Genomic DNA, 18,067 nt, shown 5'->3' with positions numbered 1-18,067 from the left:
TATTTTTGTAAAGTGTCATGAAAGCTGTGCCAAAGGGAAATATATTTCATGGGAAAAAATCCCTTTTCAAAAATTTACAAATTACACATTTCTTGAATCCGATCCTTAATGTCCAGAATAACTGTGCTTTTCCAAATTCTCAAAATTGTTCTCTTAGTAATTCCCTATACCACATATAACCCTGCTAGGGGGAACAGGTATCTAATGGGGGCAGGGGTATTTGGTATTATGTTTTCTCATCCCTCTCTTTTTGGGAGTACAGGGAGTAAAATGATTAGAAAGAGAGAATTGGAAAAGCCCATTTTTGTCTAGTCATTCTAGGGGAGGGGGGGGGGAGAGAAAAGAGACAATAGTTTTATTCACTTCACCAATGGAAAAAGAGAGTAATACATCTGATTTCCTGAAATACTCTTGAGAAGAGCCAGAAAATGTCATTTTAAAACCACTTAAAAGAAGCGTTCACGGAAGGGTTTCAAATGTAGATCAGAACTCAAGTTTAAAAGAACAACTTTGGATCATCATTCGCACAAAGCATAATGCACAAGAAGTTGAAGTTTTTGTTCTTTCCTGCATAGAGTAGTACTGATTTTTCTCAAAGCTGAATAGTGCAGAGGTACAATCCTGTTCCATGATCTTCTGTGAGGGGAAGCTGGTCAAAAATATTGGTAGCAGCTTTTTTGCCAACAAAACAACTTCACTGCAAAGAAAAGTTATTTCCCTTGTACCTGTTATACAGACAGTCCTCTATTTATGAACAGGTTACATTCCAAAAGGCTGTCCGAAAGTCCACTTTGTTTCTAAGTCCAACCAAGTATAAAACACTCAGCTTCCCAAAGTGCGATGGTGCCGCCAAGCATACATATGGGGTGTGCACTGAAAACCATCTATTTCCTGCCTTGTAGACAGGTTTGTTCATATCGGGAAAAGTTTGTAACTCAAATGTTCTTAAGTAGAGGACTGTCTGTATTTCATTATTGCTTCATTTCCTTTAGTCTGTCTTCAACTCCTAGAACAACCTTCAACATCAGGAGATGTTTCATATGCTCATAATTGCTATGTAAGCAAAGCATTGCACACTGAATTCCACAGAAACGTCTTGTTTGTGTGCACTTTCATATGCAAGGTATAGCATAGCACATCTAGACAAACTGTATAGATTTGGCTTTCCATGAAAATTCAGGTTTATTTTACTAAGGCCCCTGTGAGACTGCAGTGCTCCTGCCATTCCTGAGAAATTGATATAAAGCCACATTGTTATTGCTCTGAAACAAATGATAAGTATGGAGAAGTGTAAAAAAGGCTCACGGGATTCATCATCTTATGATTCTTTAATGTTATATAAATGAATAAGAGGAAGGGGAAGGGGAGAAGGAGGAAGAAACAAGAAGAATCATCTGATGATGATGATGATTTCAAAATGCGTATGATTTCAGAAGAGAGTACCATATAGTGGGAGCTTTGCCATACAGATTTGACAAAGGTCAGTTTCAGCAAACCAGAGAAGACAATTTAGACAAACTCAGACATGTTCTTCCAAGTTTTATTAATAGATAACAACAGATATCGTGTTGATAATCAGTGAAGGAAGCGTAGCAATATTAGCATCAGCAACCAGAAACATCCATTGCTAGGGGCAGCATTAATGAAACTGGATTCTACTTCTGGAGCATGTCCCAAGATCCAACTGCTGTGGGCGCTAACCCGGGTGTAGACACCAGGGCGTTCGGGGGCAGCACAGATATCTCCCCAGCTCACTAGACCAGCCAAAACCCAGGCTCCATCCCATGGGCAAAGCAATGGTCCCCCCGAGTCCCCCTGTAAAATAAAGGAATAAAACATTACTCTCCAAGAATATAACAGGAATTGTCTACTGTTGACTTCTCCAGAAAGGGTTCTTACATATCACTGACAGGTGAATCTTACTTCAGCACCGGAAATATGATTGTATCATCATACCCAAAGGCTGTGCATAAGATAGTTTGGGTGGGACAAAGAGCATTGTGTTCCAAGAAAATAAAATGACTGAAGGGTTCAGAAGGAATATCCAGCTGACTCCCACTCATGTCTCCCAGCATCTTCCATAAGGGACAATTGCCTCTTCCCGCCTAATGGTAAGTTGACCTTGCACTATCGGTACATTTGTAACAAAAGCAAATCTTGAAAACATTCACAAAAGTATCCTTTATCAAAAAGGTAGTAAAACCTGCTCAAGGAAGTAGATGTACATAAATAGAATACATCTCACCATAACAACAACTTTATTAACAGATGTCTTTGCAATGGAAAGGAAGTAACTCACATTAAAAGGCATATTAAAATGCATGGGGCACACATAAGCCATTTTCTTTCTCATATTTATTTTGCTCTTCAGTACATATGAAAAAATAGGTCTACAAGTAGCAGAATGTTTAATACTGTAATCCTCAGTCAGCCCCTTGGAACATTCAGTATCTAAATTCAGCAAACAACCTAGAATTTATGAATAATTTAGCAATGAGCATTCCCCAATATTAACTTTGAAAATCATGATTCTCTTTACAACGATTAAACCAATGAATTAGGCAGAAGGGAAAACACATCTATTGAAAGGAGGCATTCATTGCCATGGGAGCTGATTTAGTCAACTAGAAGGTCAAGTATGGAAATAGGAGCTTTAATTCTTCAGGAACCTTGGCCTCAAGTTGAGAAGCTGAAAACAATCCAAACTAGCATGACAAATATTTGCCAAGGATACCTTCCAGAGCTAGAGTTCAAATTAAGGTGGATGCAATTGACTTTGTCCACAAAGAACTATGCAAATTGCTCACACTGAGTTACTCACTATTCTAGCTTCCTCCTCCAATACTTGGTGGAGGAGATGCCTCAGAATAGAGAGAAGCAATGCTGATCTTTTCAGTGTAAACTGAAAACAAAATGGAGGCAGAGAAATAAGTACTTTTTGTTGTCTTCATTGCAGCAGAGTAGGAGTTTACATGTGGGTTTTATCTGACACACAACCTGATCCATCCTAAGACTTCTTCCACTTAACATCCAGTCTCCTTTATTGTTCTCCGCTCCCTAGTAAATCAAGAAACTGACTGAGTCTGCCTGAGGGAAGACAGCACCTAGGAGCAATAGTGTTACACCCAAGCTGTCTCCATAGCTCATAGATCAGCCAGGCGGTCATTGTCTCCTGACAATGTTGGAAATTGCCCATGTGAGAAGAACATAATTATAAAGGTAGCTATGCTTTACTAATTTAAAATATAAAACTAGCCTTTAAGCAATAAATGATGATGCTATAACAAAACTTGCTTATATGACAAGGAATAAAAATTGCTATGTGAATTGCAGTTTTCAGACCTGTATCAGCTATATTAAACAGGACACCATAAAACTGTAAAAACAAGTAAAATGCTGATGGAAGGAATGTGGCAAGAGAAAGGAACAGGCAAGTGTGGTAAAATTAGCCCCAGGGATGTTGCAATTCAGTTGCAAAGCCTGGGAGTCATGATTGTGGTTTGCAGTTTTGAAGGATAAAAAGGATTGCTGGGAGGGGATCAGGGCCACTCGGCTTCAAGCTGTCTAAGTTGACCGCTTGTCCATGCTGGTCCTCATTGCAATGGGAATTTAAGTAAGTACGTTGTATTTTGTTTATTGCTTTGTATTTGTTTATGGAACTAACATTTAATAAAATCCTTATAACTTTGAAGTGGTTTGTGTTCTGGTGTGTCTGTCTCTCATACTTGACGAGGTTTTTCCCCTGACACCCAAGTACATTCAAAAAACCATTATGATTCATTATATACTTGTGCTGAATCATTCTGAATGGTCCTACACTCCTGTAGAAGTTTATAACAACTAAGAACCCAAAACTGATCAGAGAATGGTTCCCCATTCCTATAGTAGAGATTTCACCCCTACCCCATCCTGCCCCAGTCACCATCTTTCAACCTAAATTATATTAAAGTATTGTTGCCTGCAATATTGGGAGAGAACTGCAAGCTGCTGAAAAAAGGGTTAGGTATAAAGAATGTTAAAGCCAGGTTAGAAACCGGAAGACCAGGAATTCTAGTCCTGCCTTAGGCACAAAGCCAGCTGGGTGACCTTGGGCCAGTCACTCTCAGCCCTAGGAAGGACGCAATGGCAAACCACTTCCAAAATCTTGCCAAGAAAAATGCAGGGACTTGTCCAGGCAGTCATCAGGAATCAACAGTGACTCAAAGGTGTGCGCGCACACACAAACATCTAGAATAAAATAATAGATAGCAATACATTTTTCTCTCTCTGAGCCAGTTTGTTGTAGTGGTTAAAGGCATCAGGCTAGAAACTGGGAGACCATGAGTTCTAGTCCCACCTTAGGCACAAAGCCAGCTGCGTGACCTTGGGCCAGTCCCTCTCCCTCAGCCGTAAGAAGGAGGCAAGGAAGCCACCTCCAAAAAACTTTGCCAAGAAAACGTCAAGGACTTGCCCAGGCAGTCACCAAGAGTCAACAATGACTCAAAGGCGTGTGTGCATGCACACACACAAATGAGTCAGTCTTACCTGGCAAGCATCCTTCTTTCCTTCCATGTAGCCTGCACATATCATGTCATCTTTTATTACATTCTCTATCCAGGGCACTTTAAGGTCACTGTAAAGAGCCTCACAGGTAGCCCTGTCCACAAGGGGAAGAAGCACTTCCTGCAAAAGTCCGGGTTCAGGAAGTGGGACTGGGAAAAAGAGAAAGGATAGTTATTTCTCCAGGTTTTATCAAAGGGGACAGCATCATTTATATCTAGGTAAAAGAAGGTATTTCAACATACTGAAGAGCTTGTCAGCATATTTATTGTTACTGAAATTTAAACAATTATTATTGTTTAAATAATAATTTAAAGTATTAAAGTATGCCCTCCTTTAATCAATTATTAAAGATACAGGAGTTCTAAACAATTATTAAAGATTCATGCACCCCTTTTCCTCTTGCATTTGGCCATGCAATTATTAAAATCCTTGATACCTTAATTCTATTTTTCCTCATTTCTTTTTGCTTTCCTCAAGAAAAAGTATCCTTAATGTCAGGCTTCATGAATCCATTTCAAAATCCTGCTCCATTCCAACAGAGCTGATTAGTAGGAGTTGGGAGCAGGGTAAGGTTCTGAAAACTCTTTTGGCGCTAAGGATTTTGTGATTAACTTGTTTCTGGCATGTATTTAAGATAAAGAAAAGTAACATTTTTTTAAAAAAAAAGTCTACTTGACTTTTCCACTCAAGAATGGCTCACAACCAAGAATTAAAAAAAAAAAAAGACATCAAAACGAAAGTAACAAAATGTGACAGTTATTGATAGCAGAATTCTATACTACTGATTCAGAAGGAAGCCCACAACCTAAATCAACAGTTAACACCAAATTACAGTTATGATTCCTTTGCAAAAGAGATCTTTAAAGAGTCAAGCTTTTATCTGAACAGTGAAAACATGCATTTATAAATCACCAGTTTAATCTGAAGGTCATCTGGGTTGAGTGGAAAGATCAGAATTATAGTGTATATACATAGGTATCCCCCTAAGAGAATCAAAGGTAGCTTTATCACTGCATGAACAGAAATATTCCTTTTGCTGAAAAGTTAATGAAATTTAACAATTTTGTTCAGATTTTGAATTCATGTTACAAGCCCTCAATTAGGAGGATCTACCTACACTCAGATACAGTGGTACCTCTAGTTACGAACGCCCCTACTTACGAATTTTTTGAGATATGACCAGCTCCAGCCCCAAAAATTTACCTCGACATCCGAACTCGCTTCGACTTACGAACCGGATCCGCTGCCATTTTCCGCCCGTTCCACGTGGTCTGCGGCCATTTTTCTGCCCGTGCCACATGGTCCGCGGCCATTTTCCGCCCTGCTGCGTGGTCCGCGGATGCCGGAACAGATTAACGGTAATTACATTGAACCTTATGGGAAAATTTGCCTCGTGTTGCGACCAATTCGAGTTGCAACCAGAGTCATGGAACGGATTAAATTCGTAACTCGAGGTTCCACTGTATTTGCCTGTATACCTCTATTAAAGTAAGCATTACCAAGACAATACATTGGTAAACTGAATCACAAGAACATTCCTTTCCTCTTATCAGCTTTGTTTAGCTACACAATGGAAAGAAAACTAAACCATCATAGCAGCATAAAAACACATACACTAAATAACCTTTTCTAAATGGTGAAAAACACAAGTAGAATCAGAATGATTCAACTGGGATGGATAAGGGGAAAACAAGGACTATTTCCATAAATAGTCTTGGAATAGATATAGCTGAGTATCTATAACACAAAGATAGTCTGATTAATTCTGTCTACAGCTGATAGTAGGAATTGATATCTATGGATTCTGGAAAGGTAGCTGCCAAGAGCCTAACAACTCTGTCAGGTATGCCCTAAAGCCTCTTTGACATTTTTTTCTAACCACACTGGCAGTAAAAAGCCACCAGTACCAAATCACATAATCAGATCTCAGGGTAGCTACCATCTTAATTCTCACAATGTCCTTGAAGTAATGTCACTCCAGATCACTATTGGAAATTAAAATAGTGACCACTACTCACCAGACTCAGCTGCTATTCTAGATGCTGCTATCCATCACTGCTAGAAAAAGCTGTCAAGGATCACCAACAGAAATGGAACTACATGCATATAGAACAATACAGAAATCTCTCTGATAGCCTCACCTTCTGATTCAATGTTCCCCCAGCCTGCGACCCAACAACCCAATCTGGGAGGGAAGACAATGGAAGGTCCTGGGAAACAGGCAGGCTGGATATGCTGGGTGAAATTCACAGGGCTCTTCAGTTCCATCAGTGCAATATCATTGCCTTTTGTGAACCCAGAATAGTTGGAGTGGACAATAATTTGCTTCACATTCACTAGTATTGACTCTGGTCCCGGATAGGAGAGATTGTAGGCTCCCAAAAGAATGACAAATAGAGAGGGATCTGAGCAACTGTAGACAGAGAGATTGGCTAGTGAAACACAAGCAGGAACATGACATCAAAAACAGATATATTGTTTAAAATTCAGCTAGGAAGAGGAGGAGGTTGAAGTTAGATGGTTAAGAGAAAGTTGAAGAGCCATTTTAATTGGGGTGGGGGTGGGGAGAAAAGAAAAGAAATCTTGGGGGGAGATTGGGCTTTATACCTCAATAGGAAAACTCAAAAGAAACATGCTTGAACCTATTGGAAGAGAAATAGGACCTACTGGACAGGGTGGGACTGAAAACTATAAGTCCCACTTCCTTAGGAATGGGAGAACAATGTTTGTCATGAGTAGCAAATAACAGCTAACAGCTTGAACACATGGTTTCTTAGTGAAATAATGGTAGAAGTTGACCTCTAAGATGCCAGATTTCTCTGCAAGGTGAATGGAGCTTTATAAATTAGTTTCAGAAGTCTAAGGATCAACCTTGTGGGGTTTTGTACTGTATGAAGGGAGTGAAGCTTGGCAACTGTTCTCACCTGCTAAAGCAATGTGCTGCTGTAAGAACCCAGCTTGAGGCAATGAGAGTACCCCCACACTGATGTGAGCCTAAAATCTGTATGCTGGCCTGCCATGGCCATGAACCCACCTCAGCCTCAAAACCTCCCACAATTCGGGCAGAGGAGATCAATCGGCCACAAGCTGTGGGAAGAGCAAGATACACAGGTAAGTGTCTAGGCCATGGGTTCCCTGCAGCAGAAACCCATTGAAGACCTTACTCACCTGGAGGTGGCTTGGCCTCAGTAATGCCTGTGAAGACAAGAAAAGAAACATCAAAAGAGGCTGAACGGACCAAACAAGGTAGCCAGAGACAAAACAAAAGAGGACATATAAATAATCCAGCAATCATATACTATATTGGATCACTTTTTAGACCAGCAATGTCTGTGATGACATGTTTTTAGGATTAACTTTTCAATAAATATGTATAAGAAACAAGACTTGGAACTTTAGAAATGGGCTGTGTGTCATTCAAAAATAGTCATTCTCACTATAACACATATCACCAATCCCTGGCTTATCTGTGGCACATAAGGATACAGATCTGAAGGGACTCTTGACTCAACACCATCCAATGAGTTTCAGGGCTTGGGGGGATTTGTGTGAGATAACAGCAGTGAGTTATCTTCGGCACTTTTCTTAACATTTCCCCCCTACTGTCCTCTCCCTTTTAAACCAAATTGAAAGACTGTTTTCATTCCAAAATAAAACAGAGTTGATGAGAAAGACGTGAGAGAATAAAAGACCATTATGAATGAGTGTACGGACAATGAGGAAGCAAGGCTGCTCCGCAAGGATAGACAGTTCGGTTTTCTCTCCAATCTCTTTTGCTTCCTTCTTACTCCTTCTCTGTTCTTTACATAATGCTGCTTATGTTGAAAGGGAATAGTGTGATGGATATGTATGTGTGTATGTATGAATGTGTATGTGTCTGTGTGTATACACACACACATGAAACTAAGCAAAGCACATTTCTATCTCAAATGTGGGCATCCCACAATTGGTATAGTTTCCCTTCCTACCAGATTCCACTATCAAAGCTGGGTAACAAAACACTAATTACGTAATAAGAAAAATAACAACAGCATTCATATTGCAGCCTTCAAGATGTCTCAAGAACCAATTGTTTACAAAACCCACCCAGGTCCCCCCAAAATGAGAAAAACCACACTTTCTATGGCTCTTGGGAGCTGCAAAAATAGAAGGGAAAAAAGGTGAATTACCACCACAAAGAAATGGTTTATCCCTGCTATGGTATTGTCTCTATTTTTAAGAATATCCTTGGCGAAAGCATGGGTCTCATCGTCTGTTTTAGAAAAAGAAAACAGTATGTATGGTATCAGCAGTTTAGCACTTTCTTTCACTGCTGGGAGAAATATGCCTACCAGCTCCTGGGGAAAAAAACAAGTGAACAAACAGGAGTGGTTAAAAAGAATCCTGAAGGACCATTGGTGTGGATCAAATTCACCAATTTTATTTCTCGTAAATGGACAGCTTGTGATTTCTCACATTCTTAATCCCATCTATTTTATGAAAAGATGGCCAAAACATTCTCTCAAAATTCTAAATGTGGTCCCCAGAGCACAATGATTTCCAATTCAGATTATATCTTTTTTTCCTCCCCCTCCCCCCCCTTTTTTAGTTTGGATATGCATATGAGAGACACAGAGATGGGAAAAAGAAAAAAAAAAGCTTCAGAACTAACCCAGGCCCACAGAGTGTGGAAAGCCACATGTTTACCATCTCATTCTGATCCATATGCAAATATGTCAGTTTGTATGTGAAAAGATTTGAATCGAGATTTCTCAATCCAAAGTCAACATTCTGTCTAATGCTTTGTAAGAGACAGAATTAAAAGAGCACAAGAATCAGGTTACTGATTTTAATATTAAATAGCAGTGTAATAGCACGTGTCTACTGATTTTCCTAGAAAAGAACAGATACAAAAGAGTTGCTATAAACACAGTTTCCCAGGTGGTGAAATAGTTCCTTTCTGTCCTTTAAATTATGAAGGAAGACTTCTGGGGCAGGATAAAAAAGTAATTTTGTCCCATTTTAAGGACAGTCCAGATGATCAGTCCTTACATACGCTTGACCCATGGCTGAATGGGATCCAAGATCCAATGCTTAATAGCACAGTAATGCCCTCTCTGTAAGTGATTGTAAGAAGAAACCTTGAAGGATAAGAGTGAAGTAGCTTTAGCTTTAGATGACAGTCCATATATTGTAAGATTCAAAGTGCCCACTTAGCACCCTGTGACCACAACATAAATTGGCATAACATTTTGTGTAAAATTCTAGAAGACAACAAAGAACTAGCTGCCTATGTATCTCTTTATTATCATCTAGCAGTTTTCTACATTGTTGCAGCCAAAATATGATATACCTACACTTTACCATCAGTGTGTGATCTTGGACTCGTAATTACAGCAGTCAGATAGATGATTGATTGGCAGAGAGGCAGACAGATGATATGATTTTTTTCCTTTTACTACATATTTCTGAATTTACTTTTAAGCCTTCTCACCTTTAGTTTAAACTTTTCTACATGTAATTTAAAATCCCCTACTCTTTTACATGTAGGATGGTAATCATACGTACTATACTGATTCTCAGGTTACAGATGTAATGAATAATTGTACTCAATGCAAACAGCATTTTTGAAATGGCAGTAAACAAGTGAAATAAACCAGTTTTCAAATTGTACCTCCTAATATTGGAGGTTGTGGGATCTATAATTTTTGTCTCTATCTCCTATAATTCTGAACCACTGGTAATATTGATTGGATTATGGGAGTTGTAGTCCAGATCATTTGAAGGGCATTGGGTTGCCTGCCTCTGATATAGAACATTCCCAATATTTATCTAATATGTATTTAGATTAATCTGGAAAACACAGTTCTAAAGCTAAATTAGAAATAGAGAAAGAGGATATCTATAGTGTAAACCTCAGGAAATATTACATCAGAGGGTATGCATCATGATCACAGGTGAATAAACCTTATCAATCCAAACCTTGGGAAAACCCATATTAAATCCAAACATACCTCTAAAATGTCCAATAAAGCAAAACAAAACCTTTCTCAGAATCGAAATAATAAATTGAAGTTATTTTTTAGTCAAAGAAAGAACATCTATTAAAAATCTGCTATCATCAGAAATTTGACAATGCTGTATTAAGCCAGCCTCAGCTAGATATACAACAGTTGGAACAATGCCCTGGAATCTATAGGCCAAAATAGCCGTTAAACTCTTTTAATATCCACATTTATCAAAGGAATGCATGCATAATTGGAACACACAGCAGATTCTTTCTCTAACTTAAGAAATTTCTCTCCTTAAAACTAAAAGATAATAATTTTTTGAAAAAGGATAAATATATGCCTCTAGTAAAATAGGAGAAAAATACCTAATATACTTTTTATACCATTCTACTATCAGGTCTAGGGTCTTACCCAATTTCATACATTTAACAGTAGAGGCAATTTCTAAAATAAGAACAAGTAAAATAAAATTAGTAATCTGTCCTGGGTTAAATATGCTAAACTTTACTTTTAGTAAAAAAAAATTCTCTCATCATCTGTTGATGTTTATGGTTAAATTATTCAAAATTTTAAAAAATGGGGTCCCTGGTAAATTAAGTAGATAAGAGGAGGGCTGAACCTATACACCCACCCATGTATTGAAGAAATGGGTGCCTTAAAGCAGCGATACTCTCTTACCCACAAGAAGAGAGAGGAGGGTCAGACCTTCAATCCCAAAGCATCTCACCATCTTTATTCATGGGTCTATCTTGGCTGACTAACTCAAGTAATAAAGGATGAGAGTAGTTAACAGGTAGAGGAAGTATAGAATATACTAAATAACTGGCATTGTCCTCAGACCTCCTTATGTAACTCCTCCTATCATCTTAAAGGAAACTGTTGCTCTTGTTTAAATGATGTATTTGAGATTAACTTCCCCAAGAGGACTGAGAGAGAGTTAACACCTGAATCCTTCCCACAGTAGGAAGGACCATCTTTAATGGAATTATTTGAAGAATGTGGTTCTAAGTGGTAGGACTGTAAGAGCCCAGAGAGACCAAAGATCAATCAGATATTTCCAAAGAGCTTACAAGGAGTACACAGAGGCAACTGTCTAATGTGACTGTTCATTCCAGAGTGTCCAACTTTCCCAAATAATACTGTATTTGAACACAGAGCATGCATTTAAGTTTTGTGCCTAATATAACTTGACAGATTTCTAGGATAGTCCAAGTGTCCTGCTGACCCCACTGACTGGAGCTTCTGGATATAGTCTAACATCTGGGGAGGGCACCAGGCTGGAAAAGATCACAGATCTGTTTCTTGGAAAAGCACACTTACAGTAATATCATATTTGAGATGGAGAAACCAGCAATGTACTCACAGTAGGCCCAGTGGCTTGGTTATGCCTCAGTGAAGTTCTTTGTGCCTTAGAAGCAATGAAGTTCTCTTCATCTGTCTAAGAACATGAAACATACAAAGAAAGAACTATGCAGCCTATACTTCTGGTCTTCTTTCTGTTTAAAATCATACAATCAAGTATTGTTCAAGTCAGGTTTGGCTTCTGATGACTTCATGGGCACATCCATGTAGCTTTCTCAGCAACAGTAAGGAAATAGTTTGTCATTGTGTTCTGCTGTGGAAAAATATCCACTGGAAAATCTGTTCCTAGCTGAGTCCAAATGAACCAGGCACAATGGCAAAGTTGAAGTTTATTAAAACAAATTCTTATACAAGAATGTGCCTTTAGCTAGAGGGACCCAGAACAAAGAGTTTGAAGTCCTTTCATTCCATATACATTTATGTCCTAATTTCCATGTCAATATGTGAAGTGCATACCAAGGTGTTAAAGCCCACCTTTTCCACATCCCCTTATCTTACTCTACACTTCAAGCAGGGTCTTACTATCTAAATTAAATTCCAAGCTAATGGCACTTACAGCATGCCTTCTTATTCCATGAATAAACAACCCAATATTCATGAGTGAAGTCTTGTCTGGTACCTATAGTTCATCTCTGAGTTAGCCTATTCTCCATGTCTTCTCTTTTTATCTACTTTTAATTATTACTATTAAAGAGCTAGTTTGGTGTAGTGGTTAAGGCACCAGGCTATGAACTGGAAGACTCTGAGTTCTAGTCCCACCTTAGCACAAAGCCAGCTGGGTGACCTTGGGCCAGTCACTCTCTCTCAGCCCTAGGAAGCAGGCAATGGCAAACAACTTCCGAAATCTTGCCAAGAACCCTGTGGGGACTAGTCCAGGCAGTCTCCAGGAGTCAAGACTGACTCAAAGACACCTGCCCCCCCCCAAAAATACCCTACCTTTATAGTTATAAAGCTACTTCATTATATTCTACCAGACATATTCCAGGATGTCTTTTCAGGTTCCCAGTCTAGTTCCCAGCCTTGGAATTTCTTGTGGTTTTCCATTCAAGTATTAAACCTATTTCACTTTTCTGAGACCAGCCTAAGTTAGCTAAGTGCTTCCATCTGCTGTGACTTAACATCCCAGGTATTGATAAAAACATGTGTTTCTTCCTTCAAATCACCATAGTGCTCTATTTGGAAGAGCACTATGTTTTGTGTGTTTTAAGTAATTTAGCAGGGTGAACAACTTAAACTCCTAGCATCACATGAGGATCCTTAAAACCCCTTTAGCAAAGATTTGCTAAGGATAGCAATGCTGTTCCCATCATATGGAAGAAAGCTGTAATCCAGACCCTAAAATAGAACTGACATGAGCAAATTCAGAGAAAATAAAACAAAGATGCCCTGCCAATATACCTGACACAGTTTTACTCATTACAGTACTACCTCTCTCTCTGCAAAAAAACATACATTAAGAATGAAATGATCTGCAGCTCCTGGACACCAAAAAGATTCACACATAGATGGGGGGGGGGGATCAGCCTGCAGGAAAATCTATAAATGAGTGTAGTCAACAGATGGCAGTCTTAACACAATGTTTACATTTTCTTGCACACCCAGAAACTTACAGCTATTGCGTAAGTTTTCTGTTGATCTAATAAAGATATAATCCTGATATATTGTTTTGGATATAATTTGGGTTTTGTTCCTTATGGGCCACAGATCAGCTTTTGCTTTTCAAATTAATATGTACATTGCAGACTAAATTGCATCTTCAGCTTGCAATCCATGTGACAATATATTAACATTTTCAAGAGTTTTGAGTTCCCACAATATAATTAACCTGGGTTTCCAATTAACCTTTCTGGAGGGTTCCCACAATATGTTCAGCAATAAACTAATAAAACAGGCAGTTTGCACAACATAAGTCAACATAAGACACACACAAAACTGCAATTCCATATTTAACAAAACTTAGCATGTTGAGCAAGAGCAGTTGCAATTGCCAGGTGAAGAAAATCATGTTTGGGTTGTAATAGCATCAGAGCTACAGAGGGGGTTTTTGCATTTTTTTTTTTTTTTTTACTGATACCTAGTAGTTCTCTGGCTTTTCACAGAGCAGATACAGTAGTCCTGCTTTAAGAGTCTTGTTGTGTCTTACCTATTTTTTTTTTAATACCCATATTAAGTATAGTCAAAGCCTCCCCTTTATGAAAGGAGATTGGAATTGTAGAAATAAGAGCATAGAAAGTCATATACAGTAGGATAAGTTGCAGTTCCAGCTCCTAAGTAAAATAAACTTTATAGAAAAATTGGAACACTGCTGGGCAGTCCTATCTAGGGTGTAAAAATCCAGACAACCCCTAGATGGAAGTAGATGATGATGATGATGATGATGATGATGATGATGATGATGATGATGATTTCTGTACCTTCTTGCTGTCATCCAGTGGTAGCTATATTTTTGGAAGCATATTATTTTTATATATTATTTATATATATATATATATATATATATATATATATATATATATAATATTATTTTTGGAAGCATATATTTTTGTAAGAAGCTAGGCTTCTTACAAGGCCTTTCACTGAACCGCTTGAGCATTTGGGCAGATACAGACTATTCATTTTGTTTAACATGGTAGTCTTTAATTAACAGAGTGGCAAAAGCCAATGATCCTGACACTGGGGTCCCTATTGGATGAAGAGAACTGGCTTACTACTTCCATATTGTTATCTATCTATCTATCTATCTATCTATCTATCTATCTATCTATCTATCTCCCCCTACACGGATGAGACCATGAAGTCAAACTAAACTCAAAGAAGGCTTTGTGGCAAGGACACATTTAGCACCATTCTTATGTTGAGCACAGGGGTGGCACATCTTACATCCCTCCAAAATGGTTGAAAAACAACTAATAATCCCAGCCTCCATCACCAAGACTAAAGGGAGCTGACATATGTAATTCCAAACCAAGCTGGAGAGCCACCAATTTGATACCCTTGCCATGGCATCTGGAAATTGCCTGATTGATTGCTTAAGTGCCATCAAGTTGCTGACTCTTAGTGACCACATAGTTTTTTTTCTCTGTGATGATCTGTCCCTAATCTGGTTCTTCAGCTCTCCCAATGGTGCACTCATTGCTGCTGTAACCGAATCTATCTACTTTGCTGCTGGTCGTCCTCTTTTCTTTCCTTCCACCTTTCCCAGAATTAGAGCCTTTTCTAGAGAGCTGGGTCTTCGCATATGTCTGAAGTAGGATAATTTAAGCCTGGTCTTTTGTGCCTCAAGTGAGAACTCTGGGTTGATTTGTTTGATGATCCAAAGGTTTGTTCTTTTGGCTGTCTGTGGTATTCTCAAGAGCAGTGTTTCTCAGCCTTAGCAACTTTAAGCTGTGTGGACATCAACTCCCAGAATTGTTGCTGGCTGGGGAATTCTGGGAGTTGATGTCCACACAGCTTAAAGTTGCTAAGGCTGAGAAACACTGCTCAAGAGTTTTCTCCAGTTCCAAAGTTCAAAATCATCAATACTCTTCCCATCCTGCTTCTTTAAAGTCCAACTTTCACTTCCATAGAGTGTCACAATCCAATCAATCACTCTGGCATGTCCTTCAGTGTTGTCCAGAATATTGTCAAAATTTTTGTATCGTGCACTTTTTTTGTCCCCTGAAGGAGATACAATCCCCTTTCTTCGTTTTTTTTTTTTTTAATGGTAAAGAAGGGTCTTGTAGTGTGGGGCAAACTGCCCCCAGCCTCCCTGCTTTCTTTCACCTCAGTCTGTCAGTTTCAATCCAGGTTCAAACCTTATTATGCGATGATTCAATTTACTAATTATATCCCCACTGCAGGAATTTAAGAGAGATTAAGAAACAGATTTAAAAATAAATAAATAAAACTAACAAAGGGAAAAAAACTGAATTCAATTCCTTTGTAGATGGGTGTGTATGCGTGCATGTGTGTTTGCACAGAAGAAGTGGAAAGGGCTTCACACCGAATCTTCTTCCTCCACTGCACGCCAAGAGAAAACCACGCAGCCTCGGGGTGGAACTGAATCCCTCTTCACAAGTTCGTCCGCCTTCTTAGTGCGATCGGATTCTTCTTCTCCTCCCATAAACCGCTCCTTACCTTCCTCCTTCGCGTCACCTTTCCATCAACGCTGGGACTCTGGTGGACCAATCCGCGCCAAGCTCTTTATCTCCCTCCAGAAACGGGAAGCGGCTATATTTTCTTCATCCAACATGCTCTTTTTCAGTTTCGCTTTTGACTCCTTTGCGGCCAAGCATTGCAGAAACTGGGCCGGAACAGGTAAGAATGTGTGTGTGTGTCTCGACCTCCTTTTTTTAAGGACTTTTTTTCCTGGCCCTTCTGCCTGTCTGACCCTCCTTAGAGTGTGCGTCGTCATGCTCAGCTGACGGAGAAGACAGCGTCGCGCGTTCTTCCCTTTGGTTTGCTCCTTGAAACTCGACTTGCCTCCTCTCGGTTGGAGATATTTGGGGCAGCCGAGATCGGATCGCCTTTCTGAACCTCATTTCGACAAGGAGAAAACTCAGAGAGGTTGGGAGGAAGAAGTGAAAAGATGTCTCTGTTTTCTGCTCTCAAGAAAGTATTTGCGAGTCTGCCTATGAAGGCTCAGAGACGAGGAGGCAGCGTGGAAGAAGCGGGGAGGGGGCGGTTCACATAATTCCCTCTATTATTTCACCAAACAATACTAGCAAAGACAAGGAAAGATTTCAGAGGAAATGCTAGTCGCCTTATGTTATGGGACTACAGGATCTGGTGGTTTCTCCTCTCATCTCCTGTCAGAAATGCAGGAACTGGAAGGGAGAAAGTTATGAATCTTAATAAAAAAAATTAAAAACTAATAAAAATATAGATTTCTATAATTCTTGCCCAATGCCTTGCCACACTGATGGCAAATTATTTTAATTAATTAATTAATTTCAGTTTCCTGTGTTTGCATCACAGGTGATAAAAGTAAAAGATGGAGGGGGGGCAAGATAATGATTGTATTTTTTATGTTTTTCTTATAAGCTGCCCTTGTCATCTTTGTTCTGAAGGAGGGTAAGGAAGGCTGATAAAAGTAGAACATGGTCTTAAGGAATGGCAGATAAGATGCCTGCCACCTTCAGATAAGCACAGAGGGTAGAGCAAAAGCTGCTTTCAAAACTTACCCGTGTGAGAATTAGTCTAAGGTCTAGACAGGATGGATTAGATCTGGAGAAAATCAGCAGGATACAATGTTATTGCAGTTTACTTCACTGGTTATTATAGCATAGCAACTTCTTCCAGAAGTGACTGAAAGTAGTCTCACCCAATAGCTTCTTCAGCTGTTTCATTACTTATTACTTCGTCATTTCCAAAGCAGCCTTTCCCAGGAGAGTGTCCTCCAAATTTCTGGGCTTCAAATCCCAAAATTCCCAGCCAGTAAAATGGCTGGTAATTCTGTGAGCTGAAGTCCAATAGATCCAGTGGTGCCAGGTTTGAGAAAGCTGTTTTGAAGTGAGATTGCCCCACTATACAGTTGCGTGGTTGACTTCCTTTGTGTGAGTCCTTGGATAAATTTAAGCCTGGTGCTATGAAGAATCAGAGATGCATTTATTTATAGAATTTTAATCTTACATTTACTGCAATAGTGGCAAATTTGAAAAATAACATTAAAAAAGGGTGGAGTCTTCTGGTGTTGCTCAGTTCTAAGTTAGCAGTGGGGAATCTATATACCTCCAGATATAGTTTAACTACAATCCCCAGCAGTCTCAGCCATCTGGGCCAATATGGAAAGACCATAGATTCTCAGTCTATGTCACTCTAATCAGTGGGCCCTTTCCTTCTCTGCTGGTCCAATTCCTTACATGTTCCTCTCCATGGCCAGTAATATTCCCCTGCTCTCTTAAAAGAGATTAACAAAGCAATACCTGAGAATTCAAAGACTAGCCATGCCTTTTTGGGGGTTCCTTTAATATTGAATTGTTATTAATAGTAACTGTGTTGTAGAAGCTAAAAGCTGGTTATATACTCACTTTCCTAGGTATAAACCTCATTAAACTTTATCAGGTAAAGCTGCCTTTGAGCTGAGTTGAGATCCTGATGACTCCATGGATGTGTCCAAGTGACATTCTCAGCAGCAGTATGGAAATAGTTTGCCATTACCATCTTTTCAAAAAATTTTCCCCAGCTTCTCAGTC

General features: G+C 39.2%; 1 protein-coding gene and 1 pseudogene across 3 annotated transcripts in view; one reads left to right on the top strand and one right to left on the bottom strand.

Moving 5' to 3' along the window:
* Positions 1 to 1,543: 1,543 nt before the first annotated feature.
* Positions 1,544 to 16,414, bottom strand: LOC103064388 (serine protease 27-like; annotated as a pseudogene). Its single transcript, XR_015796476.1, has 7 exons — positions 16,264 to 16,414; positions 16,011 to 16,028; positions 7,711 to 7,737; positions 7,467 to 7,629; positions 6,684 to 6,955; positions 4,525 to 4,691; positions 1,544 to 1,815 (listed from the first exon to the last, which is right to left on the bottom strand). The product of XR_015796476.1 is annotated as a serine protease 27-like (transcript).
* The window catches only part of RNF112 (ring finger protein 112), a 24,599-nt gene continuing 22,337 nt past the window's right edge, over positions 15,806 to 18,067 (top strand). Inside the window, exon 1 of one of the 2 annotated variants that reach the window (XM_025173409.2) lies at positions 15,806 to 16,190. The gene's annotated coding sequence lies outside the window, so the exon portion shown is untranslated. The remainder of the gene's footprint in view (positions 16,191 to 18,067) is intronic. The other variant, XM_015889896.3, reaches the window with a different exon arrangement.

This window comes from Python bivittatus, unplaced genomic scaffold (genome assembly GCF_059951505.1).
Source record: "Python bivittatus isolate LINGU-HERP-01145 unplaced genomic scaffold, Pbiv_v1 ctg000440_np1212, whole genome shotgun sequence".
Taxonomy (NCBI): domain Eukaryota; kingdom Metazoa; phylum Chordata; class Lepidosauria; order Squamata; family Pythonidae; genus Python; species Python bivittatus.
This window is presented reverse-complemented; position numbering and strand designations above follow the sequence as displayed.